Source organism: Rhipicephalus microplus, chromosome 4, assembly GCF_043290135.1.
Source record: "Rhipicephalus microplus isolate Deutch F79 chromosome 4, USDA_Rmic, whole genome shotgun sequence".
In the NCBI taxonomy this organism is placed as follows: Eukaryota; Metazoa; Arthropoda; class Arachnida; order Ixodida; family Ixodidae; genus Rhipicephalus; species Rhipicephalus microplus.
The window spans coordinates 101,927,160-101,954,314 of NC_134703.1; the positions used below are offsets into that span (position 1 = coordinate 101,927,160).

Genomic DNA, 27,155 nt, shown 5'->3' on the forward strand with positions numbered 1-27,155 from the left:
ATTTCATAACATAACGTAGCTCAAAATTTAAACAAGTAAAAAACAATCTCACGATGCTATATTAGAGAAATGCATCTCAAGTTTTTGCTGAAACGTGCTGGGGTGACTATCAGAGGCGATATTGTCGGGAAGATCATTCCACATGCGGATGGCTTGCGGTAGTGCTGACGTGTTGAATGTGTTTGTGTTACCAAGCATGCGCGTGAGGCTGAGATGATTATGTAACCTGCATGACAACTAGAGGGGGCGTTCAAGATGGAATGACGATGTTTTGTTACAGTACACGTACTTATGAAATAGACATAACAAGGACACGTGATGCCGACCATGATATGCTAGGAGGGAATATCACGGTTAAGCTGAGTCACACTGGAATGAATGTAGTAGTTTCTAGACATGTAACGGGCGGCTCTGTTTTGAATTGCTTCCAACATGTTAATTAGGTACTGAGCGGAAAGGGACCAAACCGATGAGGCATATTCAAGCTGCGGGCGTACAAGAGTAAGCTAAGACAGCTTGCGAACGTTAGATGGAGAGTGACAGAGGTTTCGGCATAAGTTAGCGCAAACAGAAGTGACGTGTTCAATCCAGGAAAGCCCTGGTGCAAGGTGGCCCGGACGGCCAGAAGGATGATGCCCCGGAAAGTATGTCATCTTGTGTGTAGTATAAAAAGTAGGAGATGTTATGTTTTCGTCAAACACAAACAACTTTGCATTTATCAGTATTTAGCGTCATAAGGCAAGTGTTACACCAGCTAGACACAGTGTTCAGATCATCTTGAAGGATGCGGTGGTCATTAGGACAGCTTTTTAGTCTGTAGAGCATGGAGTCATGCGCGAAGATTATGATATGATATATTTAGATAGGAGATCATTGATGTAGATAAGGAGATGTAATGGGCATATGACGCTCCCTTGTGTGACGCCAGAGAAAAGGTATGAAGAGAGAGAGAGGCATAATTATTAACACTTGTGCACTGCCTGGCATTTGTGAAATGCTTGACCGCCACGTCGTAGGCTCTCTGGACGGCCCAAAGCTGATCTCTGCCCTAGGGCGTATATACTAACAGCGGCACACCACTTGGCTTAATTGGCTTGACCACTGCCCACAAATGAGAGGCATCGTCTGAGCAGAGTGTAATAAAATAGCCAGAACGTACGCTATAGATAAACTTACGTTCCTGCAACGGGGGCAGGGGCTGCTAGTGTAAGTATCCGGATAAATTTAGTGAAATACTGCCAAATATGGTTACAAACCCGTCTATAGGAGCATAAGTGTCTAGGCTTATTGTAGTTTTTTTTGTGTGTGAGAAGGAGAGTTGATAATCTTGCTTAGGTAGACGCACTGTGAAATCTTATCTTACGCGGCGGGCTGATCTCTGTTCTCCATCAGCGCACAGCACGACAGGCGAGCATTACGAATTTCATGCCCCAGCGTATGCGAGACGTCCCACAAAAACGCAAAGAACGAGTGAACGACTTGTGTACTTTAATGCAGCCTTGAAAAATACTAAACCACTTGTGGGAAGGTCCCCTCCAGCACCCATCCCCAGTTTACGAATTTCCAATCGCAAGCTTTCATTTTCCCCTTCTCGACTTTCTTTTGGATTACGCGCATAGAACGAGAAATGCGATTATGGAGCTCAAATACTTCGACACGCACTCGGAACTGTTTCACGCTCTCAATTGTCAGAAGAAAGAACGCCCAACAGCCGCCACCAGACTCGTTTCACTTTCTCTCACCTGGAATCCCCTTTAAAAAATAATACATCTGACGCCTCGCTTTCGCAGAGTACTCCTCACGGAAAAAAATCGACGCTGACGAGAGAGGGCCGACCCGCGATCAAATACACGAGCAACAGGCACACACGCTTCGCCTCTCTTTTAATATATTCCCCCTTTCCTCCTTTTACGTCCGCGTTTCTCCAAGACAACCGGGCGGCCAGCGAGAGCGCTACCCACTCTCCGCCGAGTTTCGGTGCGCGGGGGCTTTCCCTCGCTCTCTCGTCGGGTCCTAACGGGCTTGTTTCGCGCGCGCCCGCCGCTCCCGCACAGGCTCGAAGACCCGGAGCGCGGACCCCGCGCACTCAGCCACCGTCCCGCGACCGGGACGCACCGACACGGCGCTCTCCTGACCGGGCGCTCCCGTGCGCGGCGCACGCCTCCTTCGTAGCTCACGCGGCAGCAGCTGACTTGCACTGAAGCGAAGACGACGACGACCAATTTTTCCGAAAATAGGTGAGTTAGACGGGTCAGCCACCCGCGTCTCCTGGGATACCGAACCTCGAACTCTAGGTCACTTTCATCTCATTTTCTCTTTTCGTGAAAGTCATTGAATTGTGTCTGACACGGTATAAATTTTACGAATAAGGGAAACAAAGGTGGGAAGAGGAGAGAAATAGGGAGTTTTCGCATAGGAGTCCCAATAAGTCTGGCCCCACAAAGCCCATTGCGTGTGCTCGCTTTAGGTCAAGCGGGAGCTAAGGGTTTTCGAATAGGGTCTGCGGTGCTTTGGACGCTCCGCATATTTTCTAGGTCACTCTTGTGTTGGCCGAAAGCCGTCTCTTCAGTGGGTGCCGTCACGTTTGTTTGACGCAAAGCTTTTGGGGCAGGCTGCTCCCGCTAAATTCAAGGCATAGCGTCTCCAACGCAAAACCCAAACTCTGTTTGCGTATCACGCAGGCGCAATGGCCTCGACGCTATTTCTTTAGGGCCATTCAGAAACTCCCTAATATAGTAATTATTGCGTTTTAACATCCCTGAACTACGATACGAGTATGCGGGACACTGTAGAGTAGAAGGCTCCGAAAATTTCGACCACCTGGGTTTCATTCACGTGCCATGTCCCTAAAGCTACGCACACAGACTGCAAGCATTTTCGCCTACATCAAAAATGCGGTCACCGCGGCCGGGATTCGATCCTGCGACCTTCGGGTCAGCAGTCGAGCACGTAACCACTAGGCCACCGAGACGGGTGCAGGAGAGAGGGAATAAAGTTCGAAAAAAATTCAGCGGAGTTCTTACTTTTTCACGTAATGCATTAAGGATGGAGGGAGTGAAAGTTGCACTACCGCAGTTTCAAGAGCTCCCGTTACCTAGAAATGGGTTCAAAAGCAGCGATAGATAAAAAAAATTGAAAAGTATCATACACGGACATATGTAATTGCGAATCGGTACTACAGCAACAATCGCAATTATTACCTTATCTAAACGTAAACAGAATACAGTAATTAAGAAAAACATCGGCCCCGCCACAGTGGTCTGGTGGCTGACGTACTCGGCTGCTGGCCCCCAGGTCGCGGGGTCGTATCCCGGCTGCAGCGGCTGCATTTTCGATGAAGGCGAATATGCTGTAGGTCCGTGTGCAGACCTCAGATTTGGTTGCACGTTAACGAACCCTAGGTGGTCGAAATTTCCGGAGCCCTCCACTACGGCGTCTCTCATAATCATGTCGTGGTTTTGGGACGTTAAACCCCACATATCAAGAAAAACAGCACGAAATGGAAGATAACGTATATATACGCATATTTCTTTTGTATACACAGGTCTCTGCATGCTCCTCACCACGAAGTCGTGAGGTTCGAATCGCGGCATTGTTTTCCTATAGGAACAGCGCGAAAACACTTGGGTACATTTAAAACAAGTTTTAGAAGAAGTCGCGTACAGTCGGCCGAAAGTTTAGCTATTCTGCATGAGTGGAAATTTTTTTTCTGTGTATCTTCACCATTCTACTGCATTAAGTTTCGGAAAAGGTGAGGACAAGTGTTTGCCCATAAAGCACACATGTCCTCGAAGCAATTTTTTTTTGTAACTTCGTTCCGTATACGGCACTGACAGACGAAAAAGGGTGGCCGCGGCGCGGAATAGCTAAAATTTCGACCGGCTGTACATTCAGAGGAACTCACAGGTGGGTAACATGAAGCTCTTTGGCATCGGTCTCTCTCGTGGCTTCCGTGTATAATGCCATAAAAATAAACATTTTCAATAAATCATTCTCATAAATCTATCGGCAAAGCACGTTCCTGTGCAAAATGAGTGCATTCGCTAGCCGGCGTAGTATACATGGCTTGAACAAATATAAAGCGACAGTCGAAAAAACTATCCATAATAACCAGCTGTCGCCTTTTCTAAACAGCCCATCGACTTACGTATACGCGCGGACAGAGAAAAACTTTTATGTTCGATGTTATTTAGAGCACGAAAGGGTTCGATGTACACAGCCATAATCGTTATGGGATGTAGCCAAGAAAAGAAGATGTGCCCAACTTTCGCGTGACAGTTTAACGACGCAATATGTTAAGGGAACGAAGGAAATTCAAAGATACCCAACAGCGTATTTCTGTTGCGAGTTCAGCGCCTGTGTCGTGTCTCCCTTAATGCTCGTCTGTTTTTTAGAGCAACCTTTTTTTTCCCCATCACAAGTATGGATCAACGGCTAGCCCAAGGGTCTCTTCTAGAGGTACACAACAAGGTGTGCGCCGTAAGAATAATATTTGTGGGTTACCGCGCCGAAACCCGGATATGAGTGTGAAGCCCGCCGTATGGTGAAAGGCTCCGGAGATTTCGACAATCCCGTGTTCTTTACGTGCACTCACGACACCACACAGCACACGGGGCCTCCGTCGAAATGCGACCACCTCGGCCGGCATCGAACCCGCGACCATTGGGTCAGTAGTCGAGCCCCGTAACTATTACGCCACCGCGGCAGACAATCTGCGCCGTGTCCGGAGTAAGACGAAAGGTGGAACAATAACAGTACGAGTGGGGCAGGGTGTCGGGATGTAATGTCTTTCTTCGTTTCCGTTTTAGTTTCGCTGTACTGAAAAAAAGTTCCGTTCCATCTCATTCCGGAAGAAAGAAAAAAGGTGCCTTGTAGCCGTTCATAACGGCTTTATTTGCGTACGAGAAAGTTTGAAGTTGAAGATAGAAAAACATTGTATTTAATTGTTACCGTAAGTGAATACGAATCCTCTGATCAGGCTGAATGCCTTGCGTCAAGGTAGTGAGCGCGATTCCAGAAGCGGCCCGTCATCGAGTGTGTTCTGACACGTGAGACCACAATTTTGAGATGAACTTTTTCAGCACCGAGGATGCGTTCTCAACGCTGACCTGTAAGGCTATAGCAAACCAAGTATAACTTGCTTTATTGTGAGCAGCACTGGTTAGAACATTTACTCGCTCTTGCCAAGATTTCAACACATCTTTAATTATCGATCCGTGCAATCGATGCAATCCGTGCATCGTCTCAGCCGTTCTCGTATAGACAACCTACTTTGTACCGAACGCCGAATAAAAAAAAAATTAAGTTTCACTGCGAAACGAGATAATAGATAAAGTTTTAGTTACATTCTTGTTCCGGTTAACAATATCATTTTTAATCTTTTTTTCTTCATTTTCTTTCCGTTCTGACGTACTATACTTGGTTGAACGTGCCGATTAAAAAAGTATTTCGTGCTTAGCACAATTGCCCAATAAAAAAATCAATGCAAGGACATTATTAATGGCGCAGTATCGGACCCGGTTCCAGAAGAACAGGCTTATAAAAACCAGTCAATCACGCTTAACCATGATCGTAACTCTCATTCGGAGCAATTCGACCTACTATAAGTCATCCGCACGACAAGAAGCTTTCATACACATCTTCGTTACACCCTTCCGCGTGAATAGCGCAGATCACACGTTTGTAATACTGCCCTCTTCTACTGATTCGCGTTATTTTGAGCATTTATGAATGGGCTCGACCACGATGATTCGATCTACGAATCGGTACCGTATACGCGCACGATCCGTTACCGCTTGAGCCTAAGGGCTTCCTGTCGCGAATATTTACGTGACCTGCAGCCACTTAGGTTTGTTTGGGTTGACATAAACCATTGTATACAATCTAGACCATGTCTTCTCAAAGCGCATTCCTCGAAACCTACCAATCCCACAGGCCCCTCCTCTGGGCACCGCAAGCCACCAATAAATTTTCCCTGGTTCCCACCTCACCAAGTTAATACGACGTGCGGGGAATATGTTATCGAATTGTACTTTACACTGGACATGACACTTTGACGGCAAAAACCCGCAGTGTGAATCCACGTAATTGCTATCGCAATAGAAACGGCCGCTGATAGCGCGTCACGAGCTGTGGTGCCCGCTGCACGCGGCAGTGCACTGTAAAATGGTTCACGATGAAACAAGCACCAAAAAGTACGAACACTCAGAAAGGACACAGGACGAGCACTCGTCCTGTGTCCTCTTTGAATGTTCGCACTTTTTGGCGATTGTTTCATCATGAATTTATACTAACATGCCCAATTGGCAGTTATACTGAATGTAAAATGGATTGCACTGACTTCACTGAAACAGCCGCATTAGAGCGTCTGCATGATGGGAGACGAACTTATTGATGTCGCGTTAGTCTTATCAGTACACCGAATTGCTAGCTGCTTCGCCATTCAAGCACTGTAGGTAAATCGCCATGTGAAGAATAATAATAATAATAATAATAATAATAATAATAATATACGTTATCAACAAAGTTAAGCTTGATGATGTGGGACTTAAAGCGAGGAACGTATGGCTATAGGTATTGCACCTTTTACAGTATATAGGCAGCAGCACAACACATCATTAGGTGGCATCTGTGTTGACAAGAAAGCAAAACAAAAAAGGTTAAAAGAGCAAAAAACAAGAAAGGTTTGAAAAAGACGTACCAATGCAGAAGGAAAACAATGAGTGAAGCGCATTTGGGTGCAATTCATTTTGTGGCATGTGCGCTGTACTAATCTATGAGGAATGCAAGGGTGCAAGTGCGCATGCATGTACACTTGTCATTGGCTAGGATTTACCATATAAAAGATAGAATAACAGGTGACGATTACGCAGCCTTGACGTCATCCAAGCAGCTATGCTTGAGCCATGTTGCGCGTCCATGACGTCACATGCAAGATATGAACAGCTCCGCGCAAGATACCACTTTTCCAGTCATTTTCGTGGGCGCGTTTAACACCCTAAAATCCAAAATACAACAAAATACGATTAACAAAAACGCGGTACACCGCCCTTCGTTGGGACGTGAGCGCTACAAGAGGCGCTAAAAATATCAAGCTATTTGCGTCATATATCTCGCGCGCAGTATACAGAAAACAGACGCGCGGTGGGAGTGACAATAGGTCGCGGAAAAACATCACCTTTCTCGCTTTATATGACTTTATTTTCGACGGCGCCATCCGAGCATCGATCGAATTGGCGTTTCAGGCCGTTCGCCATGCGCTCTTATCTCATTGCTCACAAAATAGTATATACTGCATGCCGCGTTCAGACCTCAAACAGACGTTTGACGCCTGATGCGGCTGTCACACCACCGTGCAGGTCCAGGTCAAGTCCGGTCGTTTCCAGGGCTCACTCCCAAACGCCAACGCAAACGTTGCGGGGTCAATAAACAAAAAAGTGCTGGGGCCCCTGGCCACGTTTCGGCAGAGAGTGATCACTTCGCCGGCATAGCACTGCTGTATACATGCACTGGATAGGCGGGCTTTGAAACTCCGAAGACCCGAGTCCGCTTGTCCATTTGTCAATATTTTCGGCAGGCCAGAGTTCATCTCCGCGCTCTGTTTTTTTTTTATATTCATCCGGTGACTATGCAGAGTTGCTCAGAACAGCGTGGGTTTCTATGTATACGAGGGGGCGACGAATACTTTCGAAAAAAAAATACAGTCCTTTACTTCGTTTCTGCGACTTCTGGCTTGCCACGTATACTACTCTCTCTAAAGAAACATGAAAATTCTTCTTGGGGGTGTCATTATGCTCTCTGCTAGAGTCGTGCGAGGAAAATTTCGTGGGCGACCCAGCCAGGTTGCGAATGTTAAACAGATGTTTCACATAGTGTTATGCTGAAATTCAGTCAGGCTGTTAATTGAAAAAAATGTTCAACGAGAGCGACGGAGAAAACACAAGGCACTTTGCAGCTTTTAAGGAAGGGAGGGGTACCATGTGTATAGCTAGCCCTTTTACACCCTATCTTAGTCCTAGAAAAAAGCATTTTTTTTTCTAAATTAAAACAAGCATCGCATGATGGGTTACCAACTCTCTGGACACCATTATTATTCGAAGACGGAAAATTAGTGGGTTAGGGAAACTCCCACCTCGTCAGCATGGAAGGATATTATTCACCACATACACACGCACCCAACCGTACACACAAAAATACCACAATAAAACGCCAGTGGACACAGCGCTTGCACTCCCCAACCACACACCGACCGTGCGTCTGTTACCATCTTAAGCCGCTGTGCGACGCCACTGGGAATAGTCTTGTTCTGGATAATTAAACAAACATTCACATAGCGCGCGTATACAGATGGTGGGCTTGTAAATGGCCATACAACCCTACTGAAAATCCTGGGTTGGTGGATGCTGGAATTGTTGGTGGAAAGAATAGTGGATATGGTGGAAAGAATAGTGGATATGGTGGAAACTGTAGTGGGTATAATGTCTGATGACGACGAGAGTGGAAAAAAAATTCGGCAGATCCGACGTACCTGAGAATTCACGTTATGCGAAGCATGCGGAAGAAAGGTGACCGTGTTGCATTTTTTTTTATTGAGCGACACGTCATGAAAGGACGCTAAATTATTGTACAAATGTCGCACACAAAAACATATGTTGAGGAGTTGCAGATTTTTATATAACTAGTTGTTTGCATTTGCGCAACGATGCCAAATGAAACATGCGTATAAGAAACACCTGAAGCTGATTTAAAGCGCTGATGCTCGCGAAGATGCTTGCCCTGGACACTGCTACATAAATCAACATCAGCGCATGGCAACTAACCACATCTGACGTTAACCCGACGTGGCAGCTGTATCAAAATAGTACATATGTAATGTTTATAAAATTGGGTAGGCAGCACTGAAACCGCTATTAGCGTTTCCCGAAGATTAGCGTCTATTTGAAACGTAGTTCCGAGAGGTGGCGTGGCTCTGTGGTAAAATGCTTCATTCGCACCCAGAATGCTTGGGTTCGATTCCAGCTGGGACTCATCTGGTCGACGCTACAAACGTCGGGTATTTCTTAACACTCACGCGTTAAAATTGCCCATGTGTGTTCTCGTCGTTCTTGAACAGATGCCAAGTGTCAATCACCTGTGGCACATACCCGCATACCAGCGGCACATACCCGCCTGTGGGTATGTGCCACTTTCTGGTGGGAAGTGCTTGGCGACGTACGCGACGGGGTTCTGACATTACTCATGTCTTGACAAGCGCGTCGTATTCGTCAAACCATCTTACCCTGTCATGCTAATTTTGGTTCACGCCAAATAAATGGGGTGACCACGAGAGCAAACAAACGTAAGCAGATAGATAGATAGATAGATAGATAGATAGATAGATAGATAGATAAATAGATAGATAGATACCTTCAAAGTCACCTAAGTTCACTAATAAATGCTTCGCATTTAAAATGATGGCAGATGGTGGTGGTGGCGAGCGAATGGTCGTGACGGTGGAAAATTCCGGCTGATGATGGCGAGGCAAAACGTGTTTGGTGGTACGCTTGCAAGGTGTACATTACGGTGGAATGATGGAAGCTTGGTGGATGATGGTGGCATGATGAAAAAGCACATGATAATATGTGAAATCACTTATTTATAATGTTTCATTCTTGAATGCGCAGAAAGATATGTTTACGGTCAAACGAAACCAACCTGGTCATTACGCTTTCTAGCACGTTTATTTTTGTATTCCTGTGGTGTCAACCACACTTCAATTTTTGTGGAGCGTAGAATATGCGGCCGCGAATATGTTTACATTTCGCGCACGCACTTACATCAGTTAGACATCCGCGATGTGTTTCTTTGTTGTGATGTTTAGAAGACTAGAGATGTCACTGTGAACAGTGACAACAAATGTTATACATCGACGCGCAGTTGTCGAGAAATAAATGAGGTCCAGTTCGCAATTGCCCTTTTCAATGTTAGAGCAGAACACAGCGGTCACTTGATGTCGCCACGCTAGAAACGCAACTCTGGCAATTCTTGCACATTCTATTGCTTGAGCCGTACTTTTAAGTTAACAAAGTGCATGCCAATATGCATAAACTTTCACTTTCGTCATGCGTCGAGACGAGCCCCAGCGAATTTGACTTTCACCCCTCTGTTCTACCACCATGATTTCCAAGAAAGCTAGTCCTACTGACCGAGCCCGTACAAGTGTTATCGGCGCTTCTGGGTTTCAGAATACACAATTTTGACGAGTAAAAATGGCAATACAGCACAGCTGTGGCATCATTTAGCCTAAATGAAGCCTTTCTTTATTGTGTACAGTATCCACGCAAGAAGCGACAAACATCGATGCGACGCGCTTGCAGCACTTTCTCTAAATATACGCCTCCCCTCATCGACAGCCGCCGGTCGCACCCGCCGGCACTTCACAGGCTGTTATGCAAGAACACACCCTATCGCAAAAACCAGTGGCACTGGCCCAGCGCCATGCCTGATTACTGGACCAGTGTGGCGCTGACACTGAGATACCCATTATCGGCCGAAATCTGGCTTTTAAATTGTTTTTAAATTTTTTTGTCATTCGCACATTGTAATTAAAGCTGAAACACGCACACAGTGAAAAAAGAAAAAAAAAACTTAAAAAAATTCAGTGAGCCGGAGTCGAACTCACTACCTCTACGCATCACACATCGTAAGCCTGACACGCTTCCCACTAGACCACACCTGAAAGACGAAAATTTGTGTATTTTTCTTCTCCTCAAAAGTAATTCAGGCATTCAAAATTTTGATTTTCTCGCTTACATACGCAGTGTTTCGTCTCTTCTCGCTCCCACCACACTAACAGGTGATAGTGAGGTTTTTTTTTTTTTTTTTTTTTTCGGGTTGCCTTGGATCACATTCATCTGGCACTTTTTGCCGCAAAGCTTGTTAGCCTAGCTGCGGATGTGTTACGGTAATCGTAGTGACTCGCTATGCGGTTAGTCAAACCTATGTAGAAAACAGCGTTCTTCTGAACTGCTGACTGAGCACTGTAGATTTCGTCCCTCGATAGTTCGGAAGTATTAGCTGTTCTACTCGTTTACGTTCCACGTACTACAGCCGCTGCAGTTCTCTACAGTCGAAACGACTATTAGGCTTAGGGCCGTACTTCTTGTGCCACGGTTGCTGTGAAGATCGTAGATATTCAGTTGGAAAAAGTCTAATAACCGTTAAAATGTAGTTTAGATCATAACTGACCCATGAGTGGTCGTATTTTCACCTTCGACTACACAAATCGGAAGCTAAAAACACCGAGATCGGGCATTGCAGCGGATAACTACTGCCGGGGAAGGTGGGGCTTTCTACGGTACGAGCCGCAACGAGTCACTGCTAGAGTTGGTTGGTCTTGATACTATTGTCATACTGTGTTGCGTATTATCAGTTCTATCGATGCCGCTTATGAAATACATTGACCAAACGCGATCAAACTTCAAGGTAAGCGCACTCGCGCCAGGGGGGGCATTTATGGGTGGGCTGGAGCCTTTTTCCCCTAAATTCTCGCATGCGCCCCTTTGACCCTCCCCCCTCCCCCCCCCCCCCCCTGGCGCAAGCATAGTTAAAACACGACTCATAAGTTACGTGCCTCCCTGCCCCCCTGCAGGAACACAATTGTCGTTGGTCCCCCCAGCGAAATTCTGGCGGCACCCCTGACCCGCACGCTCGACATATTAATGCTTTAGCGTACTCGCATACTTGGTTTAACTAACACTAAAGCTATTCATGTGTAGCATATAGAAGAGAATACCATCATATTCGGTAAATTTTTAGCTCGGTATTTCGCGATACAATATGAAGTCTTGCAGGAAGTGCACCGATCGCGCCTAGTTTCTTCCACTGTGCCGCTAAGGTTATCTGTGTGCGGTGAAGACTGTACAGCGTGACCAGTGCCTCCCAGCACGCGTTAAGACACTGGGCTACGCTGTACAGTGTGTTCCGGTGCTTCGCAGCATGCTGTAGTACACTGGGACACACTATACAGCGTTTTTAGTGTCATCCCGCGCGCTGAAACGCACTGGGAGACACTGAAAACGCTGTTTTGTTTGTTTTTTTGTTTTCGATAGGGCGATTCGTGTGCTTACCGAACCAATACGATTGCATGTTTCTGGCGCACTGCATTCGTTTTGGCCAAGCCATTACGTATAGTTGTTCCTAACGACAGAGCAACAGCGGTGCGCTGGCACGACTGCGCTGTGCGTTGCGCGAAAAAACATCACAATCAATTCTGTGGGCGTATCTATCAAATGAGCATAGAAGCGTCATAAAGCCTGAACAGATATCGCCCTTTGGGAGGAGAGAGAAACGGATACTAAACTTGGCAGTAACCACGAGTTTTTTTTTCTTTTTCTTGCGGTTGAAAATTGTAACAAACACATAGCGCTGTTGCCATTATCGCAGTGGCAATCGTTACAGGCAGCAGTTGTTCGTGTTTATCAAATGTGCAAATTTCCCGTCCATCTCGAGTAAGCGTCAAACAGAACTGAAGTTAAACAGTGAGTTTTTGAGTCGACTACTTCTTTAACACCACTGTTGACATCTGTCGGCGTGGTGCAGTGGTTAGTATGCTCAGTTGGGAATGCGAAGGTGGCAGGTTCGATTCCACGCTGTCACACCCTTTTTTACGGGTGTTTTTAAACAATTATTTTTATTATTTCTTTAGTGGCAGCTCGTCACGGTGGTTCTGACACTGCTTCGCGCTCCAGCATTACCGGCTGGAGCGCACCATCCGCTCTATCATACGCCACCATACACCATGTGCCACCAACATTTCCAGCACTATAATCCACCAAAATAGTGAATGGTGGAATCCACCATTCCTACGGTGGACTTTTTTCAATAGGGAATAGAGGAATCTGTTAGTCTAGGCTTGTCTAATGTTCGACACTTTTTTTTAATTAACGAGTTCCGGTTAACAGCTGACAGCCTTGTCGTATATGGGCCTCGGGCATTCTGGTTACCCATAGGGCGCTTGACTTCTAAAGGGTGCTTTAGATAAAGCATTAGTGATTGCGCAAAACAAAAATGCTATTTGTGGAAGCAAAATAAATCATCGCGATCACCACACAGCACAAAAAAAAACTCGCACAAGAGAGCGCACGACACAAGCACTGTTTTTTCAGGCTTTTTTTTTTTGTGCGCTGATCGTGATGAGTATGTTCCAACTAGCCAAATTTGCTATTTACTTAAAGCAAAATACCATTAGGCCCCCACGTTTGAAAATTATGGTTAATTACTTTAGTGGTGCGAAGTGGTTTACAGCGTAGCCTCGGCATTATCGGTCATGCAGCAAAATGACCGCATTATTGCTAAGGTACACCTCAATCTGCCAACGATCTGCCAACGAAAAAATAAAAAGTACATTCACAGTCTAAGATGGAATATTTAAAGCTGTTTCCACCGCGACGCCTACAGGCATAAACGTCAATTCCACATGATACAACGATTCAAGCACGCAGTGATGAGATAGCCAGGGACATCAAAACATCTAGATGACTTTCTTTATAAGCGCAGACAATAGCAGGTCCTAAATTTCTCTCACACACACTGTCAATATCTCTTACTTGTTCTGTTCTTTAAGTCTGCTAACTCCAGATATATGTAAAGCGATAGTCTTTGAAATGCAACAATGTGCTTTATTTTACCGAACGCCAATATTGAAACAAAAGGAAAAAAGGTTTCCCGACATCTACAGGATTGAGACTTTTACAAACTTGGCTTGCGTAGGATATACGCGGTTCGAGTAAGTTACCGGCATTTGTACTTTGCGCCTATACCGCTACTAACACCTGCAAAAGCATTATACATGCAATACAAGGTGCTCAGGACCAGGCACTCAGAGTTTGCCTCGAACTTCCACGCTTCACGTCAACAGCAGGGACTATTACCATAGCAAAGGTATCCCGCCAGCACTCAAAGGTATCCCGCCAGCACTTATATAACCATGGAGGTACTTAGAGCACACATTAGACACCGTGCTCGCACCTCTACCCATCACATCACCTTTTCTGCAGAAGACCAGCCCTGTGCCTCCGTTTGCAAGGTGATTTCGGCTCATAGAAAGTGCCGTCCAACAGACTACATACCTGCTGAAAAAATCATGACATCTCTTTGGTGCCTGGATCACGCTAAACTTCGTCTGGCATTGCCGGGGTTTCGTAAGAAGTCGGAGCACTCTCGCCAGCTTTAAAGCAGCTGTCCCTGCTGATGATAAACAAGGAATACGCAGACCACACTATTCTGAACACGGATGAATCCACTACTGCTGACGAATCTGTGGGATCTGTTAACTTCCCAGAAAAAAACGAAACGTATAATTTCATTAACGTATCATAGGACTTCATCGACTGCTGTGGAGCTGGCGGCACTCTGCAGTGCGCTTCGGCGGATTCACCCGGAGTCATCCCAAAAATGGGGCGTATTCACCGACTCCAAGTCGGCCCTGCATGCAGTGTCTGTCATCAGCTTTGTGTCGTGATGTACATGACCAACTATAGTATTGTAAATAAGAGAAACCTATCAGAAATTGGAAGAAAAAGGGCATGCCACCATTTTCCAGTGGCTTCCAGGCCACTGTGGCATTGACGGCAACGAACATGCAGATTATTCTGCCAGGAATGCTCAAGAAAGCTATGTAAAGTAATCCATTCCTTTATGAAGAACCGACGAAGCAGTCAAGATTCGCTTGCTCGCACGTTATTTAACATACTCAATGTGGATTACGACCGGTTTTCTGCACACCCACCTACGCCGTTTAGAACCATCACTTCAACTTTAATTTCCATCCGGACTATCGCGATCCGAAACAACCGTCCTCTGCCGCTTGTGGCTTGGAGTGTCATTCACTAACAGTTTTGCTGACCGGATCGGAATGACTGACAGTACTACGTGTGATCACTGTGGCAGTGAGGAAACCATTGCCCACGTCGTTTGCGACTGTCCTTATTATAGCGGCCAAAGACGACAGCTTTCGGCAACGTTGGCACGGCTCGACGACCGGCCTCTTTCGGAGCAGTCAATTTTGGAGTGCCGGAACGTTCGACTTTTCAGCCAGAAAGCGACGAAGGCGCTGCTTAAGTTTCTGCGGTCAACCGGACTCTCGAAACGACTGTGACCATCCCGTGCTTGAGTGCGTGCGCGTTTTCTATTTTATTTTCTTTAGCCATCCCTTTCCCGCCTTTTCCCTCCTTACCTTTTCATGTCCGTTTCCATTTACCCAGTGCAGGGTAGGAAACCAGATATTTTATTCTGGTTAACCTCCTTGACTTTCACTCAACCTTATTCTCTCTCTCTCTCTCTCTCTCTCTCTCTCTCTCTCTCTCTACTTGTCGCCTCAAGTCAGTAGCGGTGCGACGAATTCTAACTTCACGAAAACTTGAGGGCGCCAAGGCGCGTGTTTGATATATACGCGCAACGATTTCACAAAGAAGTCAAACTATTATTCGGACTACCGGTTGAAAATTTCCGGCAGATATACTTGGCGCAGCATAATGGGCAGCACAGATGGGCTCACTCTAATGATCACCGCAAATGCCGAGAATGATAGCAAGTATAACTGTAGAAAAGAATAAACTCAATAAGACTTAAAATTTGGCGCTGAAGAGTAATAACCAACTGGGCCTTCGAAGCGACCCCAAGAAGCCATTTGATCTCCCAAGCGAAAAGATCCCACTCCATAGCATTCCATACACTAATGAGCTCCCGCCATATACGAACGACCGAGCCGTATACACCGCTCGTATGACGGGAACAGGATTACCGGGCGTAGTGTCGTTCAATTAAAGCGGAAACCAACGCTGGAATTTCGAAGCCGTAGGCGTACACCTACGCCCTTATCCCCTTTGGGAACCTTTATCCGTACCATATACGCTTTCACGCGAAAGAACAAATGACACGACCTGATCGACATCCGAGAACTGCCTCCGAGAACCTCAAACAAACGCCGCATGCAAACAGTCACGTTTCTATACGGGGAACAATCACTCGGCAGTGGTCTTCAAAGGGGGAGAAAAAAAGCCGAGAGCACGGTCTTTAGAAAGGCTCTTTCGTACACGTCACCAGCCGATTCTGGACAGTGTGTGCCGTGAAAACAGTTTCAGTCTAATTGTCTCGCGAAAACACCTTAGGAGTGACGTGCACAAACATCGCGGTCGTTTCGGCTGATGAAATACAAACTGAGGCCCGAAGTCGAGGGGGCCCGTGCTTTATCGGGATCGTGACGCCGCAAGTCGTCGGAGGCGGAAAGTAATATCGCGACCTTTCGATGCCTATATCACCAGCCTTGAGCGCAATTAGTTCGAACATATTGTCATATTGGCGTCCCCCTCCCACCTTGCCACAGGAGAAGGGTAAACTGAGAGCATGCGCATCTGCAGGAAGATAAACAGGTTGTTTCTCCAATTGACACGACCAGGTTTTTCTGGTGACCAAAGCTGGGGATACCGATACACCCGAAAAAGAGCACAGGGTTGCTTTCTTTATAAATCAATCATTTATCTATCAACCGTTTCCTTAACGTGCCCTGGAACAAACATGAGGTTTTAGTACAGGCGCACGCAAGAATAAAACATTACAAATAAATAATAAATACAATAAAACAAGAAAAATACAAATAAACAATACAATACAGACACTTCAGAAAAATACAATAAAAAGTAAAGATACACACGAAAAGAAATAAGGGCGAAATGGGAATAATAAAAAGACAAGACGACAATCATACAAAAGAAGTGATAAATAAAGGGGAATATACACAACTATATAAAAACCTTACAGAAAGACGGAAAAGAAAAACCTCTGTTTATTGCGAAAAACTACTTTAAGGCAGTGCGTGACAGTGGACGGTGAAAAAACATCAAGATCATGAAAGTTAACATTATATAAACTTTATATTCTTTGGACAGTAGAGTGTTGAAAGAAGTTGACAGGTACGTGAAATGGTCGATTCTCTCTGGTTAACTGACGCGGAATCCGAAAATCTACACGACTGAGAAGTAAAGGGCAGGATAGCATTTCACCTTGAGCTAGTTTGTAAATAAATAATAGGTCAGAACGATTTCGTCGGCAGTGAAGTGATGACAATGATAATAATTTGGCAGTGTTAGAACGAGATTGTTAATAATAATAATAATAATAATAATAATAATAATAATAATAATAATAATAATAATAATAATAATAATAATAATAATAATAATAATAATAATATTTTGTGATAAAAATGATAGTTCATTCGCTTGCATATAGTGCTGTAAGATACGGTATAACACCTAGTGTTTGCAATTTGCTCAGGGCGCTGGAAAACACGCATAGACAGTTTGCTTGGAAATAATTTAAAAAGTGTTGCTTACGGTAGTAACATAGATGCCAATACCTTTTTTTATGATCTGGGTTTTTGTGACTTTGAGATTTGCTTGTAAAAACAGCTGTTCTAAGATACAACTGGTGTGATGACTTTAAAATGCCATATGTTGCGCGTCGACCTCTCAAAAAAGAAAAAAAAAACGTTTTAGTGTACCGCAATTTTCTACCAGATAGGGAGAATCGTGTAGAAGTGTATATATTCCCAAAATTTTCAATGAACTACCTGAAGAGTTTTTCCAGCTAGTTCAAAAAAGCAATTAAAGAAATTCCTCTCTGAGCTATGAAGTCACACGGCTATGATCTATTTGTATGTCGTATGTGCTCTTCGTCCCTCGTTTGTTCTCTTTCTTCTATTTACAATATGTAAAAAAACAGCGGTAATAACACGTAGTCTGTTCGTTGGCAAAAACAAAGATAGTTCCTGTGACCTTGCAACTACATCGCTGTAACCGGCTCTACCGGGCCTAGGCGCACAAGTCCTCGGGACTTGGACAGGCCCGTTTGTATTTCTCGTGGATGTGGAAAATAAATAACTATTGTTATTATTAATATTATTATTATTATTATTATTATTATTATTATTATTATTATTATTATTGTTGTTGTTGTTGTTGTTGTTGTTGTTGTTGTTGTTGTTGTTGTTGTTGTTGTTGTTGTTGTTGTTGTTGTTGTTGTTGTTGCCGCTGCTGCTGATGACGAAACTCTGAACTCAATGCGCGAGTTTACAAGAAATATTAAGAAAAAATATTAAATGTGGTTTAGGGTCCTTTTAACATACGTGTACACAGTGGCCGCAGGGAAAGGCATAGCAACGTTACACCCAACATTGTCGTAAAAAAAAATGATGATGTTACAGGGTCAGCGTACCATTGTGTTCATGTCCTTTGGTCAACAACGGCGTAATGTTGTTTCGAGTGGCACAATTTTAGCTCCAAGTCAATGAAGTCGTCGGCAAGTCGTAGCTACGACAGAGGGCATGGGCATGAACAGGCCAACGACCAAGCAACGAAATTACAGAATTTTTTTATATATACAAAGCCCCCCGCCGCCCCCCCCCCCCCCAAAAAAAAAAACAGAATACATATCTTGTATGCTTCACGTTCAATGTTTTATTCAGCGCAGCCGCGGACGAAGCAACCGGTTTTGTATATTCGACGCCGTCTAAATAGCGAGCAGCACATAACTTATTCTATTCCGCGGTTTTCGTAAATAAAAGGTTTCCGCGTTATATAATGGAGGTCATGAATACTTTGAAAGTTGTAGGAAAGCTCACGCCTAGCTCCATTAAAAGTCACTCGGCGGCCCGTCCGAGAGCAGCGATCTCTGATTATTTCATTCATTGAATTCCTCGCATCGGTGCCGTTACCATGTTCGTATAAAAGAACTAACGAATGAAGACAACTGAATCGACGGGCGGGCCAACTTTGCATTGGACACAACTACGCGAACTCAACGGACCGCGGAGTCAGGAATGCATAGGGGGCAATCATTTCTACTCAACTCCAGTGTATTCATGGCGGAAACAACAAAACGGAGTGGATAAAAAAAAAAAAAACTTTCGGGGACGACACAACCTTTGAATCCTTTTTTACGATGTCAGGGCGCATGCAATTTTCCCTCAGAGGAAAAGTCGCGAAACGCCTTCTGGTCTCGGAGGCCTTTGTTCTAGCATGCCAATACAAGTTTTTCCAGCCCCTTGCGAAATGTTATCAAAACGGCTTAGGGCAGCTCTAGCAAATGGAAAAGGCAAAAGGCGGATTGCGCGTGGGTTGTAATAGCAGCTCGTCTATACGGTGCCAGTCGGCTTTTTTTTTTTTTTCAGGGGGGGGGGGGGGGGCAGGTCACTGTATAATGTGCGTTACAGTTCGTGGGAGTGTTAGCCATCGCCATTTATTGATGGGGGCCGGATATGAAACATTTTTCTGTCTTTCTCTCTCTTTCACCATCAGAGCCTCGTGAAGGTCCGCCGCCCTCGCCCGCACTTATAAGAATCCAGTTCATTTCGATGAGCAGAGCAACGTTGCCTGTATAAGCATACCGCGCATTCCTTGGTCTATCTCGGCATGAGAGGGCACGCATCTGATCACTTCGCGAGCGAGTTGTTTGAACGAAGTGCCCGTGGTCAGTTGAAATTGCGTGGTCTCGGCGTATATATTATACTGAAGCCCATCCGCCTTTAGTGCGCGCACGCATGTATATATGAAACATGGGTATTCCGTAAACGAATTTAACATCATTTCAGCGCGAGGAATACATCGTTATGTAAGGAAGAACTAGCGGTCATGCGTTAAAGTTTGCGCGTTCCGAACACGAGTGCGCCAATCCACGCGGTCGTTTGACACACCGTAAAACGAAGTCCGGATGGAAATGCCGGTGGCTTCGAGCAAGTGAAGCAATGTGGTCTACCAACACACACACACACACACGCGCACGCACGCACACACACACACCCACGCACACACACACACACACACACACACACACACACACACACACACACACACACACACACACACACACACGGTAGTCAGAAAAACCACGTGCCGATTCCATGCTCGGGCAAATTGCGGCGCTACCCCTATAGATGGATGGATGAAAAACTTTATTGGGGTCCTGAAGGATTCCACCCCCCTTTATAGGGGTAGGATCGCGGGCCGCTCCCACGTAGGGACGGGGAGGCCTAGCCTATAGAGTTTCCTAAAATTAACTACAGGAAACTGTGGCGCTGCGATGGTTCAGCGACTATAGCAACGATGGGTTGTACATGGACGTTCCTAGTCTTCGTACTTGCGGGCTTCGAACGCGCAAGAGGCTTTGATTATTGCTGTGTTTTGCTTTTGTTTCGAAGGAAAAAAAACAGAACCCTTTCGAACTTCGTGACCCGGTTTGAAATGGTAAGCCTAAAAAGCTAAAGTGGTGATGCGTAGCTGATAAACTATTACTGATTCTTCGTGACAAAAAAGTTTCACGTCAAACGAAGCCAAACGGAACGTAAAGAAGACGATTAGGAATATCCATCGCTGAAGCACTATGCGTTGCAGCTCCCATAGACAATATAGCACCACTGTTCTCTATAGTGCACTTATAGGAAACTCTATGGCGCTACCTGGGCTAAGGCAGGAGACACATGAAACACAAACCACAGCGGCCTCCGAAATGAGCATGCGGCACGCCGCAGGCTAATGTCGGAGGAGATGCACAGACGAGTACTTCGTTTGAGTCGCGCTACATTCGTCCGAATATGTACCACGGCAGCTCGCCCAGGTCAACATGTTGCTAGATCCCATTCCGCGAGCACATTTCTAGCAAGAGAGGTCCATGCAACTTCATTCTGTCGTTAAAGCGAAAGGGCGGGCCTGGCCTCTTGCGCAATCACCTTGAAGGGGGCGGGGAAGACGGGGGGTTGCAATCTTGCCGACGGTTCCATATAGCAATGACTGGTTGTTTTGTTCGCCACTAGATGACGGGAAAAGAGGCTGTGCTTGCTTTTGCTCCCGCTTGAACACGCTGCAAGCAGCCGATGGAGCTCCAGTATTCCGTTTTATAAAAATTTACACTGCATATATTACGGTGAGGTAAAGCAGTTCCAAGTCACACTCTATTGTCCCACCATCTTCTCTGTCGTTGCGTTTTTTTTTATTTATTTTTTGCACCCAAACAGTCTCAACATTAATTGATTGATTGAATCATTGATATGTGAGGTTTAACGTCCCAAAACCACCATATGATTATGAGGGACGCCGTAGTGGAGGGCTCCGGAAATTTCGACCATCTATAGGGTTCTTTCGCGCCAAACCAAATACGAGCACACGGGCCTACAGCATTTTCGCCTCCATCGAAAATGCAGCCACTGCAGCCGAGATTCGATCCCGCGACCTACGTGTCAGCAGACCCGCAGCCGAGTGCTTTAGCCACTATAGACCACTAAGGCGGGGCATAACAGTCAACATAAACAATCGACAACAAATTAAAATGTTACGAAGACGAAACCAATCATCGAATACGACCTTAATCCCGAGCTCACTCGAACCACTACGTAAAAATGACGAAAATTTCGCCATATCCTGCACGGGTCTGTAACCATACGACACCACATGCGACAGGTGGCGGCCTAGACGTGTCGAGATGGAAGTCGATTTCCGCAACCTTCACCGCGCAAACAACTCGCGACGACCTGCAGCGGCAAAACAGCGCGTCGCCGCCGGCACACCGTGAGGAGCAGCCACATCCGCACAACCCACGGCCCGACAAACAATTTCCTGCTCCGTGCTCTCGCGGGCTGAGCGACGTGATTTTTTTCTCGGTTGACCACGCTGTTCCCGCATCCGGACTCAGTCCGTTCTGCGTATACGGCTCGATACGGTTGCATGTATATACGTGTAACATGCGTGCAAGTGTAATGCGTCTTCTTCTACCACGGAATAGCGATAATAATTTGCGGGGTTTCGCAAGCCAGAACGGCGATATGCGGAGGGCTCCAGAAATGTGTATGGTGTTCTTTAACTCGCAATGGCATGGCACGGTACGGCGAAAGTCCTTTACCATTTCTTTGGGTGCTTTACAATTGTTCCTTTACTATTCCGCTTCTATCGAAATGGGACCGCCGCAGCCAGGGCCGAACACGCGACCTGCACGTCTCTTACACGGTGCCATGACGACTGGTATATTTTTAGCATACGACCGTATAACTCTGAACTTCCCACGCTAGATGCCAGTTTAAAAAGAGAGAAGGGTCTAGGGTGGGATAACGAGTACAGCGCTATAGACATGAAGCCGCACAAAGTAGTAACAAGATGAATAATAATAATAATAATAATAATAATAATAATAATAATAATAATCTGGCGGCTGGCTGAACGTCCCAGAACTACCATATAATTATCGGAGACGCCATAACTGGTAGCTACGGAAATTTCTACGAGCCGATGTTCTTTAACCTGCACCGACATCGCACAGCGGCGGTCTCTGGCATCTGAACTACCACCGAAATGCGACCACCGGGACAGAAATTGATCACGTGACCTTCACGTCAGCAGCCTATAGCCCCATCACCACTGCTTCCAGCGCGGCGGATGAAGAAAGTATGAAGAAGTGCCGGCACGCGTACAAATAAAGGGAAAATAAAAACGACAATTATTCGGGTATACCAGTCTCTTTCAAGCAACGCGTTGCGTTGAGAAAGGCGTGCGATGGTTCATGAAATCGAATCACCTGAGGCGGACAATTAACAACGCAAATATCATATACGCGGTACTAAATTTGCTGTGGCAGTTCTGTCCAAATGCTGCATATATCGAAGGCCTTGAAGAATGCGGTGCAATCACGCTTGTTTATTTAAAAGTGATAAAAAGGAAAAAAATATTTTATTCACGGCAAAGAATGCGCGCGTGCAAGTTGCACAATGCATGTTGAGAAATGATTGCTAGGCACGCGTTCGTCCTGCGACCAAACCAAGTACACAAGCGGACCAACAAGGTCCACAGTGCCGCGAACAGATGAAATTCGATCATCGTATCAAATCACTGAGCGCCCATACAGGCGCGATACTTAAGACGTGATCGCAAGTCTCGACCGTGATGTAGACATTACGTAAATTCAATCTCCAGTGGCACCCGTACAGTACTAACATTAGAAACACGTCCCGGACCAATTTAACCTGGTCTAGTTTTCATCGGCTAAGATTAAGCCTACAGAGGCGAAGGAACAATATATGATCGGACGCCGCGATCGCGGTAGGACCACGAAAACGATTATTTTTCCTTCTTTTTCTTTTTTTATTTCAAAAGTTTGCCGCTGGGTATAATAATTGTTTATTTAAAAGCACACATACAGGTTTGCTTCGTTTATTAAGTTCAGTAGAGAACGGTCATGTGGTCCACGAAGCCAGCGGCCAAAGTCGGGTGGTCGGCCACGTCTGAGACCTGTTGCACGGAGGTGACGACGACGGCATAATGCTATATATATAGACCACTTGCTTCCTCCCTCCCTCAGTGCACGTTAAAGCACACCACGATGGCTGAAATTGCCAGAGCCCTTCACTATACACTCTAAGACAAAGAGTATGTGTGACTCCTTTTCGTGAGTTCTCACAACCAACTTCATATGACTCTCTTTAAAGAGACACGTAAACTGACTTTCGGCTTCCGTCACTTTCCGCCGAGAGTGCAATGATATCCTAAGGGAAGTTCTGGTGTCTGTTCAAAGGGTATGTGTGGTATATACGACTTCACAGGTTATATACGTGTAAGCCAGCACTCACAACAAAAAAGTCAAAAGGTTATTTTTATTAAATGTACGGCGTCCCTGATTATAACGAGGTTATGGCACCTAAAACCTCATATATCATTATGGGATTGTAGCTACATGGGTGGTGAAAATTGCTTACTTAGGTAGATTTATACGCTGCATACATATACAACTGCGTAGATGAATGAGCCAGACTAAAGGCTTTCGCAACGTTATCCCATTTTCCCGAGTTGGTATGTGTTGTTCGATTTACATAAGGAAGTCAGCGCGAAACAGTTTCGCGAAGGCAACGAAAAGGACCTGTGCACACGAGAGCCCTCAATCGTCACCGTTCGCGCGCATAGTGTGTACGGTCCCGCTTCTGGACACGAGCGTATTCCTCGCGCTCTTACCTCTTACACACTTGATTCGTATTCATGAACACCTAGTTACAACTTTCTCTCCCGACAAAACAAACTAGATGTGCGTACAAGGACGACTCCGAAGCATTGAATTATCTGCCTCTTTACATGTATAACTAAGGGTGCACAGAAGTAGAATGCCACGACGAAAATGAATTAAGAATGATCAGAACACACCGACGCGTGAATAGGGGACGAACCTGCTCCGGGGAGACGTACTTACAGCCCCAACGCAAACTGTATAGTTGCGGAAAAATGCGACGGCCAGAGAGAAGTCTGGCTTTCACGGAAACATTCGTTCTGAGACCACGCATGCGCCAACTCTCCGCGCGTAGAGCCGCTGCGTCGGTGTTTATCCCGGTCTCCGACGTAAGACGCCGATCATCAGGGACACATACCGAACGCGGTATGCCATGCAGTGGTTTCCGCGAGCTTTCTCAGAGATCACCCGAGGGGAAGCTAAATCATACATGTGCTCCTAGATAGGCCTACACAGCCGCACAACGACGATCGAGAATCGCAAATGAGGACACGTGTGCGAGCGCAAAAAGTACGTACACAGGAAAGCACGGGTGAGTGAGGGTGAGGGCTATCAATTACCGTTAGACCCCACTTGCACCTATAGCAGCGCTATGTAGCTGCCGCATCTCGCTAATGGCATCCCCGCGCGGAATAACCAAGGAGCAGCTATACATACATATATACACTATTCTGTGACGTCGAGACTTGCACACGTGATCCCTCTCTGTTATACTGACGGCACAGCTAAATATTTCATTCACTCCAAATGAAGAGCTCTAAGGTACTTTTCGAATCAGTCGGCCGCAGTACCTCGTTGCTTAAAACCAGGTCAAGACGGCAGCAAATAACTTCGTTAGACAAACAGATCGAGAGATCGTAGTGTTAATAAAAGCGTCTGAGAAACGAGCTACCGGCCTCGCTTTGATTCATTCACCGGCATGCGCAGTAGCTATGCGAGAAACACGAAGACAAGAGTCGTACAGCGGACGCACTTTCCGATGAACTTACAGAGTACATATGCGCTGAAACACGCATCTTCTATTTTATCAATGCCAGCCAGATGCGCCCGATCCACGGTGTAAGATACAGGGCTCGATCCAGCTGATCACCACCCTTCCCTTCTAGCCCTTTCCCGCTCTCTTCCATCGCCTAATCTTCGGGTGTGCTTTGCAGTCATGGGGGAGAGTAGCCCCTCATGCAGTGCCTCATGACGGAAATCATATGAAGTAATTTTTTGTTCAGTTGTGCACAGATCCGTGGGGCGGCGTCTTGCATTCCTCGTGTTACCAGTATTATGGTGCCTAGAATATATTCTAGGCACTATACCAATATTGGCAGTCCAGCTGGCTCGGTGAAATATATGGTGTTTCGAATAGCGTTTCGCCGTTTGTGGTGCTATGCGGGCAACCAATGGGGAAGCGCATCTGCAACGTTTCTGCGTAAGCCGCTCTGTGACGCGGTGGCGCATTGTCTCGAGCCAGAAAGAAGCAGCATGAAAGAGCAAATCTGACAGACGTATGATATTGGTGTGGGAAACAAGTCTATCGCATCTTCGGGGTAAAGCGCTCGGACGCACGTGTGTCGCGAACAGCGCGACCGCTCCTATAGCGCCGCATCATAACCACGGCTCCCGTTGAGAAGCGCGCGTTTGCACTGGCATTGAAATAAAGGAGGCGTTGCACTGAAAGTTAGGACGCGCAAAACGACACCTGACTCAACGAGTAAGAACCATTTCCTGCTTATAATTGGGCACAGTACCCTCAAGGAACAATTAGCCAAATTAGCCGCCATATGTAAACGAATGAAACAAAACATAAATAGCTGATAACGATACAACACGAATCACGCGCAAAGTCGGGCGAGTGAGGGAAACGAAACAATGCAGGGAGAGACGTGGATGTTGAGATACGTATACTACTTTGGTGCATATCCTATACTATGTAGTGTAAGGATACGCATATCACACCATTGATTGATTAGTGGGGTTTAACGTCCCAAAACCACCATATGATTATGAGAGACGCCGTACTGGAGGGCTCCGGAAATTTCGACCACCTGGGGTTCTTTAACGTGCACCCGAATCTGAGCACACGGGCCTACGACATTTCCGCCTCCATTGGAAATGCAGCCGCCGCAGCCGGGATTTGAACCCGCGACCTGCGGGTCAGCAGCCGAGTACCTTAGCCACTAGACCAGCGCGGCGCGGCACGCATATCACACCATGGTAAAGAAATGTCATACGTGGTAAGAGAACATTCTTAAGGCCGTTTCACAAGACACAAAAAGTAGCGATTTTCAGTATGCGAATTCGCTCAAAGCGAAAAAAAAAAGGCAGTTCACTCCCGCCGCAACGGTCTGCGGCAAGCTACCAACATGTTTGAAATTTTCGCTCTGATCGCAGCGGCGAGAGCGATTTCTGTTCGGGACCCGTCAAAATGGGGTCAGGCCGGCCAAGCTGTCTAAATTGCATCGACGTTATTCTTTTGGTAATGGCCGCTGTTGCACATGTTAAAGTGTAGCTTCGTTACCGTTGATAAAAACTTAATATCATGACGCACAGGTTGTAACATTATATTGGAAAAAAAAATCTATTGTCTACCACAACGAACAGTGGCAAGAAACGTTGCTCGCCGCTCCAGTCGCAGAGTGAAAATCGCGGACCATTCGCAGTTCATGTGAAACAAAACCGCCATTAGCGGCGGTTGCGAACAGAGCGATTGGAGCGAACGGAACGATTTTTTTTTTTTTTTGCTGCAATCGCGGCATGTGAAACAGGCTTTACTCGTACGCACTGCTTCCGAATAATCAGCAACCAAATACAACGCATCGAATTCCCAAGTTTCTGTCGCATCTCCTTACACAATTTTGGACCCGTACTTCGCCGGAACTTTAAATAAAGAGGAATGGGCTTCGGAAACGTCTCGGTTCCGCTTGACTACTAAGCGTACAAGAAATATACAAAGCCCAAGCCTTATCGATAGGGCTACAAGGCTGCGTCCCCCACCCCCCTCCTTGCCCCTGCGCAGCTCGTCTAATGACACCGCCACGCATTCGAAGTTCACTGACGCTGATTCGCGAACATCTACGGAAATGACGCAATCG

General features: G+C 46.0%; 2 protein-coding genes across 3 annotated transcripts in view; one reads left to right on the forward strand and one right to left on the reverse strand.

The window, feature by feature from the left end:
• LOC142814525 (uncharacterized) overlaps positions 1–27,155 on the reverse strand; it is a 133,255-nt gene that overhangs the window by 52,064 nt on the left and 54,036 nt on the right. The window lies entirely within an intron of this gene.
• Positions 2,098–27,155, forward strand: part of LOC142814523 (uncharacterized) — a 63,865-nt gene continuing 38,807 nt past the window's right edge. The window contains exon 1 of the mRNA XM_075893366.1: positions 2,098–2,237. The gene's annotated coding sequence lies outside the window, so the exon portion shown is untranslated. The remainder of the gene's footprint in view (positions 2,238–27,155) is intronic.